The sequence below is a fragment of the Apaloderma vittatum genome, unplaced genomic scaffold, assembly GCF_000703405.1.
Source record: "Apaloderma vittatum isolate BGI_N311 unplaced genomic scaffold, ASM70340v1 scaffold9896, whole genome shotgun sequence".
NCBI classification, from domain to species: domain Eukaryota; kingdom Metazoa; phylum Chordata; class Aves; order Trogoniformes; family Trogonidae; genus Apaloderma; species Apaloderma vittatum.
This window is the reverse complement of record NW_009721243.1, coordinates 47,437-67,644: the sequence shown is the minus strand read 5'-3', so window position 1 is coordinate 67,644 and position 20,208 is coordinate 47,437. Positions and strand designations below refer to the sequence as shown.

Here is a 20,208-nt window from a genome sequence, read left to right as displayed (position 1 = left end):
TTTGTTCTTCTTATATATTTATTTTTATTATGGCAGTCCCTCAGAGCCTTGATCTTTTTGTTACATGCTTAACAAAAGAACAGTCATGCCCCAAGGAAATGATAGTCTATGCTATTTCTAACAGATATACACCAAACAAACAATACAAAGTTTCAAAGATTTTTCTTGTTTAGTTTCCTAGCCATTGTTGAATGTTTGAATACACACTTAACATTTACTTACACATTTACTAAAAGCTTAGTTATGTTGTCAGCTTGAATGAAGGCATTGTTAACTGCAAGTGCTGACTTGAGGCAAAGTGCACAATGTGGATGTTAGATTGACATCGACACAGAGGCGGCCGTGGCAGCAGCAAGGGAATATTTTGAGTTATCTTTTGTACGCCAGGAAATCAGGGCATTGCTACCCATCGGCTGCAGAGCGTGGTGCAGAGGCAGGGCTGGACCTGGCAAGGTCTAAGTGCCACCGAAGGTGCTCCCAGTGCTGTTTTCTAAAAAGCTGAGCTGCACAGACACCTTCCTGCCCTGCAAGGGAGAGACCAACAAGTCCAGGGACTCTTCAGAGAATCACAAAATTCTTTGCAGAATGCGTGACATAGTTAACACTCACTTTCTCCAAGCAGAATACCCCTACATAAACCAGGATCATTAAAAGTACTCACGGTGCAAAGATTTAACTGAAAAAACCCACCCTTGCTCTATTTCCACAGCCCTGAAATACTGTACTCTCAAATCATTTACAGGATAAAATTGCTATTGAGATAAGATAAGAGAACTACTTATGATAGGTCTTGCACATTGTTTTGAAGTGATGCCAGGCACTAACTTTAAAGTCTTATAGCTATAAGAGTATTACATGTTTCGAAGCCAAAAAATTAAACCAGACCCAAGCATGAACTTCAAATCTGCCCAGGGACTTTTCTGCTATCACCGCTTCTGAGAAATGTTGAAATCCAGGCTTTGAATATATAACCAGTCTTCAATAGTCAACAAGTCTTGCAGTACTGGGAATTTGCATTAATATAATGAAATATATGTGTGAATCGCAGGCTTTTTGTTTTCTTTTTGTGCGTCTAATTTTTCAAGATAAAACACGAACAAGCGTACTTTGAATAAAAATTACAATATAAAACGGAGCAGTTCCTTGTATCAGACAGATCACCCCAGACCCAACCGATCTCACACAAGTCCTGCCCTAACTCCAAAGTGTCCAGACACAGCCAGCAGAGCACGGCTCTCAGGAACAACCACAGAGCACGTTCTGGATAAACCACAAAGTCTGACCTGTCCTCTCCTGCTATTTCCACGGGATCAGCTTATGTAGCCCAAAGAGCTTGGCATGGTGAAAAATAAGGAGAGAGGTATCAAGAGATAGCACACATACATGTGAATGTGTTTGTGTGTATATATATATATTTGCTTCAGCACACAGATTTCTGTCACACTCCATCACACAAATCTGCAAGTACTGACCACAAAACAGGCTTTCAAACTATTCCTGGTAAAGACAGCAGCTGTGTGGTGGCAAAGGAGAGAACTGGTGCACTGCTGTTTCCTTCCTTAATTTCTCCATTTTTACTTCTCTTATTTACAAGAGATGAATGTATTTTGCAGAGGATAAAACAAGAGGTTCCTTTAAATCTGAGGCTTTGCAATGCATCTTAAAATAATTTCATTTGGGAAATTCAGATAACGCAGTCTTTGTTAGGCCCACCTACTCTAGATCGTGTTTGCCAGCGTGGAGCACACGTATTTGGTTTCTATGAGAGTAGACGACGTCTTAAATGAGTACAGTTTAGAAATTAGGTATTTTTAATACAGCATGTAAGCACAGTAAACTATCAAGTCTTCTATTTATCCATTCACCAATTGTCCAAAGCAGAGCACACTGTGTGAGTTTACAGACTTTTCCAATCACATCCTAACTGGCTGTAGGTATGTTTTCTACTGGGATGGCACGGGAAAAAAAAAAAAAAGCGCCTAACTCATCTGATCAAGCACAAATACCTCTAACCTGACTACTTTTGGACTAGTGTGTTGCATACCAGCTCTCCTCCGGCTCAATTCGTAGAATCCAGGTTTGTGTATAAAGGATATTCCATGAGTATTTAAGGCTCATTTGGGTACTTCAGCTTTCTTATCAGCACACGGGCAAAAAAACAAAACCAAAAGATCCGTATTTAATCAAAGCCGTGCCCAAACCCCAAAAGTAACATCAAAATCGTGCGGTTGCTGTAGATACCTGCATATAATCAGCTCTGAAAATAGTAATTAGAAGTAAGCAAGTTTGTTGCCCGTGATTTTAATTTTCTAGGAGGAATCCCAATGGATATCATGAATAATGCACTCTTTTGAAGATCACACTGAAAATTCTCCCTGTTGTCTAAAAGCTTCATATGCAGTGGCCAGAGCCTGAACACTGAGAGCTGTTTCTGAAGATACCCAGCTCCCTCAAATCTTTTTCTGTATCTGACAGAGAAGCTTTTGTCACATAGAATACCCCTAAAAACAGCAGACGACTTACCCAGGTACACCACCGACCACCTCTTTTGTAAAATTAAACAATGGGGTTTGTTTCCTTTAGAAATGCAGTTTTCATTGTACAGCTTCGAAGTGTCAGATTTTGTGTGAAGAGTAACAGAGCTTAGGTTTAGTAACTGCTGAGGTGAAGAAAAAGAGATAAAAATTAAACAACAGGTCACTTTTCAGGTGTCAGAGGCGCTTTTTTTTCTGAACGGAAAACAAAGACTAACTTATTTAGTTAAATTTTTCCAGGTACAGAATTAATCCCGGTCTGTCAGCTTTGCAAAGTTGACTTACATCACTGTTATAAAGACAGTATTTTTTTTTTTCAGTTAAACCGGCTTTCAAATGCCATGTAAACATGTTTGCTGTTGAAAGTCTACACCATACCTGACCTTGGAAGTGCTTTGTGTTGGCCTGAGAACAAAGAAACGAAATGTTTTGCTTTCCAGCCCAGATATCCTACACTTTGAAAAGCACTTAAAAATGTAAATGAGATAATAAGCTCTGCTGCAACAATGTGGGTGAATTACAGCTGTATAAAAGGAACATTCATTTGATTTATTTACAAAAACGGAAAGGATCCTAAAATAAAATCATATTGTAAATGTTTTGGTCGCATACAACATTGAGAGACGCGAGACAGACGGAAGAGAAGAGCAGCAGCTTTGCGAACACGGCGCCGAAATCCTGCGGTCAGGTTTGGGGAGCTCAAGGGGAGCTGGTGGATGAGTCCATCGCTGTCCCTGCGACACACGAAGCGCTCGGCTACTGGCTGATAGGAAATGAGAAAAAGAACATCTGAGCTGCATTTCTGGGTAGGCGCTAGTTTTTTTTCTATTTTTTTTCCCCCCTATTATTCTAATGCGGCTTGATTATCACCAGTAAAATGCTACATGAAGTTTTACTTCAGACCCAACGCTGAGGTGGGGTTTGGTCGGTGCAGCTCACAGAGATCCTGAGCTCATGCACAAGACCGGAGAAGTTCAGCCTGACTTCAGGGTGCCAGACTGAGGCTGCGAAAGAGGTTTTTAAAAAAAAAAATATAAAAAAGACCCAACTTGTAAAGCGCAGAGTTTTGACAAGGAGCCATAGAGAGACAAAAAGGTACGATGCCAGTATTACAAAATCCCTTTTCAAGGCAGGAATAAATTTTTGGCATTAGTTACAGGGCTTAATCTAAATCAACTAAAAGCTGGTAAGAGAATGAGTTCTAAGAATCACATGAAAAAGTCTGAAATGGGAATATATGAAGGATTTAGTCTTTAATATATGAAAACTGATTTGATTATCCTTTAACCACAGGATATTTTTTTAAAAAAGCGTTGGATAACCTGAAAGAAAATTCATCTCTGGAAGAATTACATGAACGGAAGTCATTATTATCTTTAATTACTTGATATTGATTACTGCTGTGAAATACCCCATTTACAAAAGTGCGATGTTTTGCTTCTTCAACCTGAAATAATTTCCTTTTTTTTGGAGGGTTCCTGAGAGTAGACAGGGCTTGGTTCCTGCTCCCGTCACATTAACGGCAAGTCTGGGATCGCACCAATTTCTCTCTCTGGTACCGAGGGTTGAATAAACGACGCTTACAAAGAAAGGAATATCTTCTGAAAAATGTTAAATACAAATGTATTTGCATTTCGGAACAAAAAGGGCCAGCAGGAAAGTCACTGCTCATCCTGCTCAGATTTTGCCAGGTAACAGCAGAATTGTGTTTTGATGTAATTCTTATCAGTCGTACCAGCAACTCTGCGCACCCCGATGTGCATCTGTATCAAGTAAAGACCTCAATATTTATGACCAGCGCAGAGTCATACTACAGCTAAAGGTAGTAATTGTTAGCATTTTTAATCTTCAAAGAATTTTTCAAATGTTACCAAATTAATATAATTAGTTAATGAAAGATGCAGTAATAAAGGCTACCCTAATTACCTACTGTAGTTTTAATTATCTCCTTACTAATGCCCACAGAAGAAGGCTTCCACTTCACATCCTCAAAACATGTGCCAACAATAATTCTGAATACAGGCTCCTCTTTAAGTGCCTTCTAAATTCAAATTACATCCCTTGATGTGTTCTTCTCTCCCTGCCCATGAGAAGAAAATCTAGCTCTGGAACTCTAAAGAAATTCCATGTGAATGTTAACAATAATCAGAGCAAATCTTGTCCTACAAATATATATAGAACTGCTTTAAAATTTTGTCATAGGAACAATCTCGAGTATCTCCATGAAGCTGTAAGTATGGGATGTCTGGGCAAGAACTTCTCCTCTACACTAAGTCGTCTCACAATTTACAGAGTCAAACGAAACTCTTATTCAAAGAAAGCAGGCCAAGTATCCCACCAAAATATCAGAATTTTTAAAGGAATCATTATTTTTGTTACAATATTTGATGGAGATAAGAAAATTTATCTGGGTTTACTACTACTGCAAGTAAATCAGGAAAATATATCTATGAAGATCACCGATGTAAAGTCATGAGTCGGAGCAAAACAAGTGTGTTTTTAAAAAGTGAAATACCGATGTTTGAGCCAAATTGTTGGTGCAGCCTCAGCGCTTTTTGGGTTTTCATAGAGCTTTTGGCCACTGATGCTGCTCACTGCCCGTGCTGCATTCCAGCGCACGGCTGTTTGAAAAACCTCTGTACTTCACTTCTCTCTTGTTTTTGGTGTAAAGCAAAGGAAATCTTATGGTTTTAACCCAATACATATGTTTGCCATTCACATATGGCAAAATTCCTTTCTGGTGGGAACTTTTTCGCTGTTGTTGCAACACGCTATATATCCAAGAAGTCTCCTTTGATGTTGAACTATTGCTCCACTACTCATTATGCTACTGATTCAATATGAAAGGCAAAATTTCTGTGGTTTTTGTTAAAACAATAGCTTTGTTTTTGCAAACAAAGTTTTCCACAACCTATATGCAGAGGCCAACATTACGGCAACAGAAGACAAAATCCCTCTATTATTTTATACTGAAAATAGCTATGGTGTTTAATAACACAAATTATTCTTCCATCCTACAGGTAACGTTACAATTACTGCTATGACTGTGCAGAAAATTTCTGCTTTCTTGTTCCTCAGGAACAGAAATTAAAACACCTGAAGCAGTATTTGACATCTAACACTTTCCTTCCACTGACCTCCTAGCCTTTTAGCATCAGTTCAACTTCATTACCTGGGTGAAATTGCTGAGAGCTACTCAAGGGAGAAAAGAGAAGTCCTCAGAGACTGATCTGCACTCTGACCATGACAGAATGGCACATCTGGGAATCTTCATGCCTAATATATAATTTTAGCCACTAAATACTACTCCATGGAAAATGAACATGAATTACAACATGGTACGAAAACGAAAAGGGTAATACCTTTTTAAACACGTTCCTGAAAAAGGCTGTTGTCCATTATGGAAAAAAAAAAGGTTTCTTTGGTCAGGAATCAGATAAAAGGGGTAATTCCCAAAGACACAGAATTCATCAACTCCCACTTGGAAGAAGGTGAACTCCCGTATACTGGGCACACTGGGAAGTCTGACCCACTTTGCTGAAATTGCAGAATGGGAGCGCAGACCGTGCAAAACCAACCGAGTTGTGGGCTTCGCCCGGTCACGCAAGTCAGGCAGCTCCTTTTTTGCCCCGGTGTGCATTGCTGCTGAGATTTGCCGGCAGGAGATGCCGTTGTGAAGTAACAACAATTTCTGCCCTCGAGGGACTGTGGGAAGAAAGGAAGGGGTTCAGGAAGGAAGGGAATAATTTGACTCTAGGAACAAAAATCAAGTCTCCCTCCAGTAGTAGTGAACATTTTTCAAAGTAGGTCACTTAACAAAAAAGAAACATATATGCAAACGTTTTTGCAGGGCAGTAGGCTCTAATGCTGCACTATTTTCATTTTCTGCAATTCGCAGGCAAGAGGCTGATTGGCAGGATATTATATACTTTGGCTCTTGAGTGGATCATCAGCATTAGTCCCTGAGCAGGCCCTTAAGACTTTCACATCAGACTTCATCTGGTCTGGTGTCTTTTGGAGATTCCCCGAGCGCATAATTTTCCCTGCTTTGTTCCTATAAATTATTGGTGTTATCAGCATTCTTTGCAACTATCTAGTTGAGCTGACCAAAGTTTTAGGACCATCTTTAGCCATATATCCTTAAACATCTCGACAGCAGCAGCAGAGTTATTTGTAGACTTAAAATTAGGCAAGGGCCTAAGCATTTTGCTGAGTCAGGACTTTGCTGCACGGCCCTATAACTCAATTCTTTTGAAACGCAAAGGATGTCATAAGGCAAATCCTGCAAAGATAAAAATTTCAAAGAGAACATCAGTATAAATTGTAAAGTTAGGTATTTGCTTCAGGGGGAACCAAGGAATGAAATGGTTTTGCTTTGTTTTTAGCGGCTCAGGTGATAGAGGAGGGGGAGGGAGGAAAGGTTCAAAGAGCAGTAATAAACTTGCTTTCATCTGCTCTTCTTAACGAACCACAAAACCCAACAAGCAGTTGCCATGTGCAAGCGTGGCTTTGCCTATAACCACGACATTTTAGGGTTGTCGCGATGAAGTCATTCAGAAAGCTTGTCAGCCTGGAAGATTTACTATAAATTTACCCAGAGTATTTCAGTGGCGTGCTTTAAAACTGGCTTTTTGTTTTTCCCAGCCTCCAGAAGCTTCACGGTCAAGAGCAGGGGCCGAGGTTGCCGAAAGGAGAAAACTGCTGAACTTCTTTCCCCTTTCACTCTCAGAGGTGTAGACAGAAACACCAACAGCTCACACGAACCAGATAAAATGAATCTTTTAAACCCAGAGATACCATGACATCTTAAGCACACACTTACGAAGGAAAAGTTCAAAACTCCATTTTAAACCACTTATGAGAGGATTTACCAAGATTCTGCCTAATGTTCAGCTGACGCATTGTCAAAAACATTTATCACAAACCTTTTGAAGTTTCTTAGCTCCCCCCTAGTTATTAAAACTTGAACTGCAGAGTTTGTTATCAGCCTCAGAGCACACACAAAATACATCAGGTATTTTTTAAGTCAGCCCTTCAGTCTGATTTTGAGACTATTATACAAAATAAAACATTCCCAACCAGGTTCATGTCTGACAGATAATGCTGAACAGGCGTAACTGCTGCGCCTGATTGATCCACAAGACAATTTTCATTTCCTAATTTGCTTTTTATTAAACACTTTGCAATCAAAGGGAACAGCAAGGAGTCTGCCATTCTCAGAGCAGGTTTCCTGTGAAGACCTGATGTCAGCTCCAACATTTTCAGACAACTTCTTGAATTTTTGATGCTGTGTCGTAAGAATGTCTCAAATGTCGCGTCAATGGAAATGCTGTGCTAGTGAAAAACTGCTATTGTGAATACAAATTAACTAGTCAAACATCTGGTTTTGCTGCTCGCTGTATTCTTACCAACAGCTCTGCAAAAAACAAACATCAGGGGTTTGAGCAGAATCCCCTGCAATGATTTAGAGAACGCCTGACTCACGATAAAGCATATTTATCAATCACTTGCTGAACAAGGCAATCTTCTCACTGCCCGGGGCTTCATTCCCAACGAAGTTTATCACCAAACTGCCACTTTAAGTGAGTGTTCGTAAACTTTACACCTGGAGCCGGAGCCGACGTCCCAGTAGAGGCCGGGTGCTCTACAAAGGTCTCCTTAAAACGCGTTCCTTGTCACAGATACAGGAAGACTTGGAAATAAAATGTTTCTAACAGGCTTTACAAAGCTTCTGATTTTGCAATGTTCTTTTAAAAAGTAAATACAAAAGGCTCGGGTATTGCTAATCAAGAGGCTAATCTGGTTCCCAGTATGACCGAAAGAGCTATTTATTTCGTGCAGTGAACTACCAGACCGCCCAATACTGCTGGAATTCTCCCACTACATGAAATAACGCACATGCTCTTATACACACACAAAAAGAAATCTAATAATGTCTTTATCCCTTTCAAAGTAACCTTAATCAACAATACTAACTCACAAGGCAAACCACTGCTTTTTGAACTAAACAAGAGGGAGCTTGACTCAGCAGCACCTGCACACTCAACACACGTAAGACGTACGAGGCAGCAAAGTAAAACCTTCTAAAATTATGTCTGTAAGCCAAAACTGAGATGATTCTTGACAGGGCAGGGATGCACATTTGGAAATTCTTCCATCTAAAGTCTTGAATGACCTCCAACCCAATTACATTTGCAACAAGACATGATAATGCAGTCGCTCCTATTTAAAAGTATGTGTGAAAACGGAGCATTTTTTAATCATGTTGAGATGAAGCTCATTTACTTAAAAAGAAAAAATGAAAAAGAACGTCCTCTGCAGCTGGTCAAACAGATTACGAAACTCTAATCTCACTAGCCTGAGGAAAACGAAAACTGTTTCTCAAGTATCTATTTTAGAGAGCATTGGCTTTATACTTTTTAAAAGACGCATTAACATAACTGATCAGAACATCCCAGAATGTTTCTGATCTGGTTAATCATATGACGTTATGACAGAGATACTTGCTGTCATAATGCCAACGTTTCTAAACATTTCTAAAATCCTTTAAGTTCACATTTTTTTATTTTGCAATTAGACATGGCTAAGATCTATTTCAGCTTCTTCAGAAGTTTTTCCTTCCATTTTAGAGCTCTAGAATACTAGTACAGAATATTTTAGATAGATAGACATATACACACATAGCAAAGAATGTCAGGCTCCACAACCTACTTAAATATTTCTGCTAGCTTTCTATTCAAAACATTTTGCTCTAATTCCTACATAACTGGGAGTACCCACCACCTTATTTCTTTAGCTCCAGTGTAATCTTTTTTGCTGAACTGGAATCATCAATAAAAAAATTAAGAATTTGCCTAGTCTAAATTTATTGCCTGTGCTTCCCATAAAAGCAATCGTTTAAAAGGTTCAGGCCACACTTGTTGCACCTCTGAGGACCAAGGCACACTGGACAGTTTTGGCGTGTGGTCCTCCACGCCAGCCCTGGCAAGACCAGATTGAGGATTCCCTGGTAGAGACCCCCGATCCGGGCATCACGGCAACAGGCAACTGCTCGGCTGCACTTGAAGCCAACACCCTGCGTTTGATCTTTTGACGCCGATAACTTCACCATCCCAGGGAGGTGTAATTTATCTAGAGGCAAACTAGGAAGAGGATGAGAAGGGGAAAAACACTTGCCAAAGCTGCGTCTCAGATATAGTTTTCGTGGAACGTCAAGAGCTCTTATGGCAGTCGTGACAAAGCATATCTGATATCAATGGAGGTTTTTGTTTTTCTTTTTTGACCCAGTTTTGAGCTGAATGATGGCTGAAAGACCGTGCTAATACAGCTAGTAGATCTTCCTGACTGAAAGAGGAAATGTCCCTAAATCTCCAGTTTGTTCTACTTTTTCCTGGGCATCTGATATCAGATACCACGTCCCAGAGGTGGAGAGAGATGGACTCCAGCTTGACCCAGCACAGTCACTTCCCCCTAAACCAAACGATCTTTGCACATTATCCTCTGCAGAACTTTCAGGGCTTTGAATGACAAATGTCAAATCTCAATATGCACAATACATTTCAGTCATCATCCAAAATGCTCTGAACAAGAAAAGGAACCCAACTGGTGTCTTCCAGTTACAGAAGCATTTGGTGGGAATGTTTCTGCACAGGTAGAAAATGCTACAAGAGCTTGACCAGCTGAGGAACCCTTGACCAATGCGAAGCAAATGACTGCCAGACCTGTTTGGCACGTCTAAAAGGTAGACAGGCTCCTTTCATTTTGTCTTTCTTTTTTCATGTGTAAGTAGTTCTAAATATTCTTCTACAGATGACATTTTTTAAATGCAAAAGCATTAAAAATAACAGAAAACAGATCAAGTTCTAAAGCGCCACCGGTTTCTCATTTGTGCAGCTACACACTAATGTCTCTCATTAGACCTGAGCAGCACAAAGAGCAGAGCTTTCCAGCTCCTTTATGATCACTCAGAAACTTTTCCTCATCACAAATGAGACATAAACTGCAAGAAAAGCAATATATGGTGCAGTGTGAAAACTACGAATTCCAGTATTGCTAAAGCTGAATAAATCTTGATCTAGTTTCAGGATCTGATAAGGAAGCACAGATAAGCTTGTCCTCCACCGAGGCAGGTTTTGCAAACAGCAACTCAGAGAGGGAGGAGCGACACCCATCAGCCTTCTCACATTCATCACGAGGGCTGGATTATCAGAGACAGGTGTTAGCAAATGAGTCCAGGGCAATGCCAAATCTGACTTGCCTATGTACATTTCCACATGATTCAGGACAGGGGGAGATCTGCTAGAGGATAGCAGAAAGGAAAAAGCAGCATGTAAACACTTCAGGCAAATATAAACATTCACAGTGATGACAAAGATCTCACTGTATTCTTTGCCCACCAATCACTTCACTTTTGCCTGTGACCTCCTTGCTGTCGGCATTTAGAGAAATGTAAGTAGAAGTGGTGTGATATTCTGGTAGGAGAAAGAAAACAACACGTCAGGTATGAGCTGCTCCTCAGAGCTTAGAGCACAGCTGTGGTCAAAGGTGTTTCCAGGTGTGCAGACAATTATAATCCACTGATACGATTCAAATTGTTACATACGCTTCAGTAATTACTGTTTTATCTTGCTGAGCTACAAGTGCAAAACTGTAGAGAGTAGGAATTACATTAACATCATGAACAAAAATATAAGGAATTTAAATATAGCTGTACTGAGAAAAGCAATGCTTTTTTCTGAAGGCAGAGAGAGACCCTACATGGCATACATTTCTCCTTCAAGCTGCCTGCAGAGCTCTGGCTTGGTCCAGTTGTGCAGGTGTTCCTGTAGGTATTTAGCATTTGACAGCCTGAATTTTTATTTGTACAGTTTCATTCTGCCACTCCCAAGCTTCTCGGTAAGCAAACAAACTCACTTTTAAAGTTTAGTTTTCTCTCGTTTGTACTTTCACCCTCTCTTACATAACAAACTTGGAAGCGAGCAGCAGCAGCAGGGAGAGCGCCTGCAGGCATCATCCCGCCCTGAGCAAGCACATCCTCTTCCCGGGTCTCCTCAGGATTAGATCCCGGTGGTGGAAGGGTGGATGCTGGGTGAGAAGGGAGTCAGGCTGGCAACAGGAATAAAAAGGCAAAGGTGGACCATGACACCCCAGATGGGTGGTGGTACGCCCGGCAGTCCCTGAGCACTCGTGTAGAAAACACAAAGGAAGATCAGGAATCAACGTCTTTTCAACAGTTCTGATACAGAGAGCTACTACAACCTTCTGTTGAAATTAAAATGTTGCACTGCTGAGACAGTGACTCTCAGGGACCAGATGAATTCTGGACTAGCACTGCTGCTTCTTTGGCAAGAGCACACATGCTGTGCTGTCCTAAACCACAGCGCTTTGGTGCTGACATGTCCTAACTAATTATTTCCTAGGAAAAAGGACTGGTTTGTTTTCTCCTGATGAGGCTCTAGAAGAACTTGCATTCATTCATTTTTGTTTCACAAATGATCTGATTTGTTTTTAGGCCATGATCGAGTGACGTTCTCCTTCCTCCCCACATAGCTAGCGTTATTCCTCTGCCATGGTCTAAGCAAACCTGAGCTATGATTGACAGCAGATCTCATAAAGGGAAGCGAAGGGTGCAGCGCGTGTTTTGTCTTCTAAGGCCAAACACAGACAGGTTTGAAACCCATGATCTCATGCCATGCTGGGCCAGGAAAATGGCATATTCAGGGCATAGGTTTCCAGCATAAAAATACTCATGAGGCAATCCGATGTGATTCTATTCACCTGCCAACAATCTTGGCAGAAAAATAAACAGGTTCTGGAGATGAGCTGCAGCTGGAGGCAAAGCAGGAACCATTAAAAGAGCTGCCCTGACCTGCGAGGAACTGGCCCCTTTGCTTTGAACTTCAGCAGATCTTAATGAATTCTTCAGAACTGGCAATCTGGGGTTTTCACTGAGGCTGTATTTCTCTGGAGGTGCCAAATGCAGGAGACATATTCAACATTGGAAATACAACTTTTGGGGCTCCTGGTTGGTTGGCCAAGCTTGTCAAGGCAGTTCCAACCGCTATCTTAAACCACTGCTGCAGATGACTGTGTTGTATCAGGCATTAGATTCATACATGAACATGCATCAGTGTAAAGGATTTGGCTTCATAATTATTAACACATTAACATGATTGAAATTATTGACTTCAGTGCTGTGAAAGCTTGAACCAAAGATAAACAGTGACAGTTTTAGTAACAGAAGAAGTTAAAAAGTGGTTGTGTCAGAGAAGTAAAGTTTTTGTTTTGCTTGACTAATCTCTGCTCTACTGCTCTTCCAGTCCTCTTATCTGGCAGTTTTGAAGGGGACATTGCCAAGATGCTCATGTAGACCTAAGTTTTATCCTGTAGGCAACACTTACTTCAGTTTCCTGAAAAAAAATGTCATAGACAGACCCCTGAAGAAGAAAACAGGTGAACTCTTTTTGGTCCATAAAAGAGTCTCCTTGCTAGAGGACCTCAGGCTTTCAGAGGAGGCCAAAGATACAAAACTATTGATGCCTGCACAGAAAAGTTTAAGAAAAAGCATCACGCCTGAGGTTCCCAGTCTTCCCTATAAGCTTCAGCCTCAAGTCCCCAGTTGTTTTCATGCAGGTTTTCAATGGTGAACAAATAAAATATTTACTATATCCAATCCTGTTCATCAATGAAGAGAATCAGCACAGTGTAGCTGGTGTATGAATTGGCAGCAATAAACCACTCCTAGGGAAGGCATCCCAACCTCTAATGCAAGATGGAGTATGCACATTAAGTGAAGAATCCATGTGCAAAATGCTCAGAGGACAGTATATATTTTCAATGAAACCAACCTGGTTTTTCACCTTACATGCACATATACTATATGGACACATAGAGACAGTTTCCTAGTGGGCCTAATTGAAAATGTTTACAATTTTAATGGGAAAAGCTGCCAAGTACGAGATACAGGAATAGAGTTTTTCCTGTTTCTGGATCCCAGTGCTATTTTGGCTGCCAACAGTACACCAAATTCCCACCGAAGGGCAAGTCAAACCAATTTCTCTCAGAATGGAGGCACCCAAAATCTCACTGAGGTTATTACACTAGTGCCTACGCATTTTTTAAGCGGATGAACTGCTTCATTTTGAATCCATGTCAAACCACAAGAACTGGCTGATAATAACATTCAATTAAAACGATCTTGTTCTGGAAAAAAAATTTGGCTAACAGCTACATCTCACATTTTCTAGCTGGGCACAACAGGGCGATCGATGCGAGAAGAAAACAGCGTGGGTTTGTATCAAGGATCCAAAGGGTCAGGTTTGGCGACAGTATTTGTAGCTTTAGCCTCTTACATAAATTTTTGAGATAAAAAGCCACTTCTGCTGAGCATGAAACTGCGAGAAAGTCAGAGCTAGAACTCACAACTACACAAGTTGTGCTAATTAGACAGATGTTTTGAAAACCCCAAACTTTACACTCGATGCATATTTGTAGCTTTTTGATGTCGTACTTGGTGCCGCTTCACACCACTCCGGGCTTACTGAGCAAAGCAGAAGTTGCTCCCTGCTAGGCTGCCTGGGCGAGTTTGCCATCTGATCTACCGAATACACAGATAAAAGTCGCTGCATACTTTTTCTTCCTTTTCAAGTACAGTACTGTAAAACTTGGAAAGTTCCTTTATTCTCAACTCCACTGATGCAAGAAAGTGGCAGAAATATGGCAGCGTTGGCTGCTTTCCTCTAGTAGCTCTTTGTAACTAATCTTCTAATGCTAAGGAAACAATCGGTATTTTCATTCTGTATAGAAAAAAACCCACTCTTGTTATAGAAAATAAAGGCAATACCTTCCAAAAACTCTAAGAGTGCTACTGAACACTTGATGCTCCTGCTACCCTGCCTTTAAATATTGGTAAATAGTTACCCTGTACAGGTATCAGATTCACCAGGTTTCTCTTGTTACGCTTAAGAAAAGCTCAACTATTATGAAAATGGTAAGTTTAACAAAGATATTTTTATTTCACTGTGATCTGCCATTCCAAAATGTTAGCCAGTCATTTTTACAAAAACCACTCTGATATTTGATCTGCTTGAGTTTCAGTTACATGTAAAGCTGGAGAGCCAGCAGAAAATTCTAAATGGAATCTGAAGATTTCTAAAGTCAACACTCATTCTGGCATGAGTCTTAATGCATAAAGTTGAAACTCTCTCCTGCTGATAACCACTGGAGCAGCCAGCACCATGATTAGCACAAAACCAAAAGCCACCTACATTAGAACATACAGTTTTGCAAAAAAATGTTTACAGAAATACTGGAAATTGTATAGGCATGCTGGAATCAGCCAGTGCAATCTGGTGCTAATTCGGCTCACTCCTGGGACGAGTCCTGCCGTAAGAAAGATATCTAAGGGAAATATATGTGGATAAGTACACCAGGTCCACATCCCCAAATCTCTTTTTGCCAAACCCTGCAACTTGTGTTACTGTGCCAGGCTTTAAAAATCTTTACTACAGAGTAATAAATGCTTGTAGACTATGGAAGGTTTGCTTTGAAGATGTCATTTTCTCCAGCAATCTTTTGTTGGTTGAATATACGGTTCACACATATTGTGTTTCCACCTACACGGCTGGAGAAGCCCTGCAGTCACGGCTGTTCCAGGAGCAGGGAAGGAGGCTGTGTTCCAGGAACTCACTGGAACTGGAACAAAGAACAGCCCTTGGAAAGTCTACACAGTGCTATGCACAGACTGTTTTACAGATGCCCTGTGTTTGGAAGACGTTAGACACTTGGTTTTATCTTCATCTTTTTTTGTTTTTTTTTTTCTTCTCCCTCCACAGGCTCTTCCTCCCGGGCAGTCTGCCTCGTAACTCCTGGGTATCTCCCCAGCTCTGCCTCTCCACAGAAAAGTCCCTGTGCTATCTGGAGAGTGAAACGTCTTTGAAATGCAACAGTAAACTGTAACCATCACAGCAGCCTTAGAAAAGCTAATGTTCATTTTCTTACAGTGATAAACACTGCCTGCACTTCTTTATTACCTGTGCAGGCTTACGTCAGCATTACTGAGCATTCACTAATAAGAGTTTTCTCTGTACCTTTCTAACTATCCATGACCCCATTCAGTGTTATTACTCCTGTCTTGTCAGTTAAAAGCAGTGAATCCTATGGCCTGCTTTGAATTCCTTTTTGTCATCTCCCCAGTGCAAAATTAGTGTAGTCCATCTCATTAAAAGAAACTGATAGCTTAGCTATATAAGACTTTATATTTTGTTACGCATTAATGGAATCTTTAACTCCATAATTTGGAGACTGGTAGATGTAAGGTGGCACCCCTGCTAGGGCTTAAAAAGAATGAAAAGCACCTCATGCAGCAAAGTGCCTTCTGGAGGGAAAGCAAAACACTGAGAACGACAATGATAATGTAGGATAAAGTAAAAATACAAACTCTTAACCCTGCTGGATATAACTGGACTGCAGTTCAGAGGACTAGGCAAGCACTAGTTCTAGTCTTTTATAAAACTTGTAAGTATGATTTTGCTGTTGGCCATAGTAAGTTCTTCAATGTGTTGAGACATGAAAAGTCAAGAAAAATGCCAGAGTGCAAAGCTTGCTGCAGGAAAGAAAGATGACTCAATTCTTTGTCTCACAAAGCATGTCAAAGATATTCTAAAGTACTTACAGATGCTCAGCCGCTCGGATTGCCTGATTGGCCAAACATCTGAAACTCTGTAATTTTGAAGAGAAGGTACTATGCCTCAGACAACAAAATAATCCCTGTGGCAACAGAAAGAGAGATATGATTTTGACAAGGAGAGAGGACTTTTTAAATAAGAATTCCAGTTGTGATCAATAACTATCTAACCTTAACACAAAAGGCAGCCTATTTTTGTTTCCACTTATAATCAATGTGTCAATAGAGCCTTTTAAAGATAACCCCATAATGGAGCCAAGAGACAGAGCACGAGAAGCAGTTGAAAAGCTTGGGGCTAAACCTTCATTCCTCTAAAAGAAAAAATTTGGCTGAAACTAGTATTCATAAAAACACATGCGGTGGAAAACAAGTGCCTCAGAGTTTGGACTCCATGTAAAAGAGAAAGCAAAACCATAAAAGACCTGCAGATTTCATTTAGCTCTCCCTTTTGGAAGACCTGACTTCTTTTGCTGATTAAACAGAATATAGGAAATTATGAACAAGACAGTATTATTTGCCTGGTAAATTTTAATGCCTGCTTTACAATGCTAAGGTACAAATATTGGTGTCTTGTAATTCCCTGCTAGTAAAAGACACTGTAGAGTTTTTAGTATTATTATAGACTAAAGTCATCAACAAAGAAAGAGAGATCCATGAAAAATGACTCCATGTATTTAACATCAAGATGGCCCCTTAAAACACTTTATTTCCCCGTGCCAAATGGTTGATCACGGAAATTTTTACCCACAAAAGCAATCAGGTGGATTTGAGATCCCTCTGGAGAACTTTGTGACATACACATCTCTGAAGACCTGCAGCGACTGCCAGAATTTGGCATGCCTGTGGCCACCGAACCATCACAAACAGTAATGCGTGTTCTGACCAGATGTCTCATAAGACATGAGTCGGTGTCAGCTTCAATAGTGAAATGCTGACCTCTTTTTTTTCAGGCACTGTTAGCCCAAAAAACCCCTCCACCTTCAGCCAAGTTAAAATAAAAAATACAGTAAAATATTTTTTAAAGCTTATAAATTATGTGGATCTTATTGACAAAAGTTAATTATGCAGCTATTCAACAGCTGTCTAGATTATGACACCTAACCCTACTCCACCAGTGGATGCTGGAGAAGAGAGCGAGTTAGGACTCACTTAACAGGACCAAAAATGCCCCTTCCCTGTGCTCCAGATCAGGTCAACTTAGGCTTTGTGCCCTCTGACGCCTCTCCTCTCGTAACAAGCACACCCAGGAGAGCACACACGCTCTTCATGGGGTAATTTGCTGGCAAGACACGCCAAAATAGAGTGATATCCATGTAACTCCCACCCTGTGGAAACAGTATCCCAGAATAAATGGAAATCGAGTATTCCTTGTTAAATGGAAATCGAGTATCCCACACAAGGACTGACTCGAGCATAACAGCAGCAGAGCAAGTATTTTGTTATAATTGCACTGGAAATTCCACCCTCAGACCAGCCTTTGCGTAGAGGAATATTTTTCTGCTCCCAGATACGACAGCATCTAACAAACATATGATGTTGAGAATACTCAATGCCCACATAGGCCCAGATAATTTAAACCCACAAGTCTTCTCCTTTGTTCTGCTATGGCTATAAAATAATTATTTCTTTTTCCCCTCTTTTTAAACATAACGAAGAAAAACAACTGTTTTGAAACTTTTCGCATGAAAGGGAACCCTATTTTATGACATTCTTTCCTAGAAAACTTTTAAGTCTTATTTATTAACAGAATTATTGTGACCATAAGCTGGCTGTCACACAAAGTGTTGAAAAACGCCATCTTCAAACCACGTCTTACTAATGAAATTTTGGTGTTAATTCAGGGGATATAACAGAATCCTAGAATCTGTAATAGGGGCCAAACAACAACTGTGGTTCCTCTGGCAGAAAAGCATCATTTTCTCCCTCTTCTGTTGTGGGTTTGTCACTGCGTGCTCTCCGTCATCCATTTCCAGAATCTATGTTTTGATGTGGAGACCTCACTTGGCCATCGACGTTACATTAAAAGGCTCTGAACATGTTTTGCAGTTCCAATCCCAGGAACTGTTTTGCACTTTCAATCCCAGAATCCAAAAGGATTTCATAAAAAAACCACCCAACCAACCACAACAACGAACAACCAACAAACCTTTAGGCTGCAATTTCATAAATAACCTCAAGGTATCTCTACAACGCAACCAACTTTACGCTGGTGCCAAGTCCAGCCAGTAACCGCTGCCAAAAGCAGCGGCACAGTTGGGTAAATGCTCCAACCATTTGTATCGAGCTCCGGGTTGTTGTGGCTAGATTGCTATCGGGATGCAAGAAAGCCAGTTTAAATTTAGCCCTAATAAGTTTATGGTACACTTCGATGACCAATGTAGCTCCCGCACAGCCGCTCTCAGGAGCTCAGGACCCAAACCCTCACCGGAGGGTGCCTTCTGCAATCCCAGGCTAAAGCACCACAAATGGGTTAACGGACATGGCAATTTAAGCAGCTTTTCCAAGCATCTGCAGGGCATTAATATAATTGTGCTCTCAACTAATCCTGTGGTCTAAACCAATGGTTCCTGATCTTTGAAGTGTAAGCACAGCACAGGAGAGACATGGCGCGGAGACCAGGTGAGCCGGACTTGCCCCGTGCCAGGTCCAAGGCGCTGTCCTCGTGCTCTGCTCCGAAGAAGTGCTGGCCAAGTTCAAAGCAAAGATCTCTACGCAGCACTCAAGGGCAAGCTGTGCTTTTGGCGATCGCCCTCTGTGCCAACACTGTCGTAATCCCAACAGGCTCGAACTCACCAGCAGCCAACAGGCACGCCGGGAGTCACACAGCCCGGTCACACCACGGCCCCTCAGCTCTGGGCTGCCAGACATCGCAACGCGACGGCATCCCCGTCGGTTACCTTGTAAGCCACAAGAAAGGGATGCGATGAGCCAACGTTTTATCCTGATTTTATGACTATGACAGCACAAAGTCTGACTTGCCCTTGGGCCAGACAAATCACGGCGGAACACAGAACGCCAAGTATTTTAAGCATTTGTCTCAAATTCATCCAAATTGAGGCCATCTGACGCCAAACCTTGCTCAGGTTGGGTGTTTAGGCTGTTGAAAGAAGCAAAATGTTCTTACAAGTCTTATTTATTCTTTTTCACTAATGTTTAGGATACTATTTACAGAAAAATCAAGATTAAGGAAGTAGATACAATTGCAAAATATTAACAACTTAGAATTCTTAAGTAGCAAAGAGAGTCAGGAATTTGAATTAACATCAAAATCACGTATTATGGCATCCACATCTGGATATCACTTTACTGACTAAATCCGCAACTTCTCTGAGAGCCAGTTGGTTTCTGTAAAAATGTATTTCTCCCTTTGAAAGGAAATAATAATTGGAAGGTCTTACAGGAAGTCACTCAATACCATATAAAGGAAATTGCAGCGTGTTCCTCAATGTTAGTTTAAATCAATGTTACATTTAGCAAATGCCCGTTTTTTAACGATATAGCTTATACTATATTAAATCTTCTCAAAGGTTTAAGCTATACTAAGAATTGCTTTGGTTTTAGAATGTTTCTTTAATCATCCCTCAAGGTCTTCAGCTTGCCCTAGGTTAGATGTTGTTCCCCATCTTCAGGACATCTAGGATTACACTTTCACCAAAACCATTTCTTTCGGCCCCAGGTTAATAAAAAGTAAACTATTTCTATATATGCTCGTCCAGAATACATGTGGTTCTTTTGTGTACTACATGATCAAATATTAAAAACATCTCTTTCTGCTTCCAGAAGTATACACATCAGTTTACCTTTCTAAGAGTTTTCTGTTTGGGTATCTGGCTTTCAGTAAACTTCCATTGAATCACTGGTTTCAAAGGAATTTTTTTTTAAAAAAGTTCAATATTAATGACACTAAAACAAAGTTCAAGAACCCAAAGCCCCAAAGCATAACAACTCCTGTAATTTCTTAGTTCAAGTGAACCCATAAATTCAACAGTA

General features: G+C 40.6%; 1 protein-coding gene across 1 annotated transcript in view; it reads right to left on the bottom strand.

Annotated features, from left to right (window-relative positions):
* LOC104275370 (centrosomal protein of 112 kDa-like) overlaps nt 1-20,208 on the bottom strand; it is a gene marked incomplete at its 5' end in the record, with an annotated part of 109,898 nt that overhangs the window by 42,719 nt on the left and 46,971 nt on the right. The window lies entirely within an intron of this gene.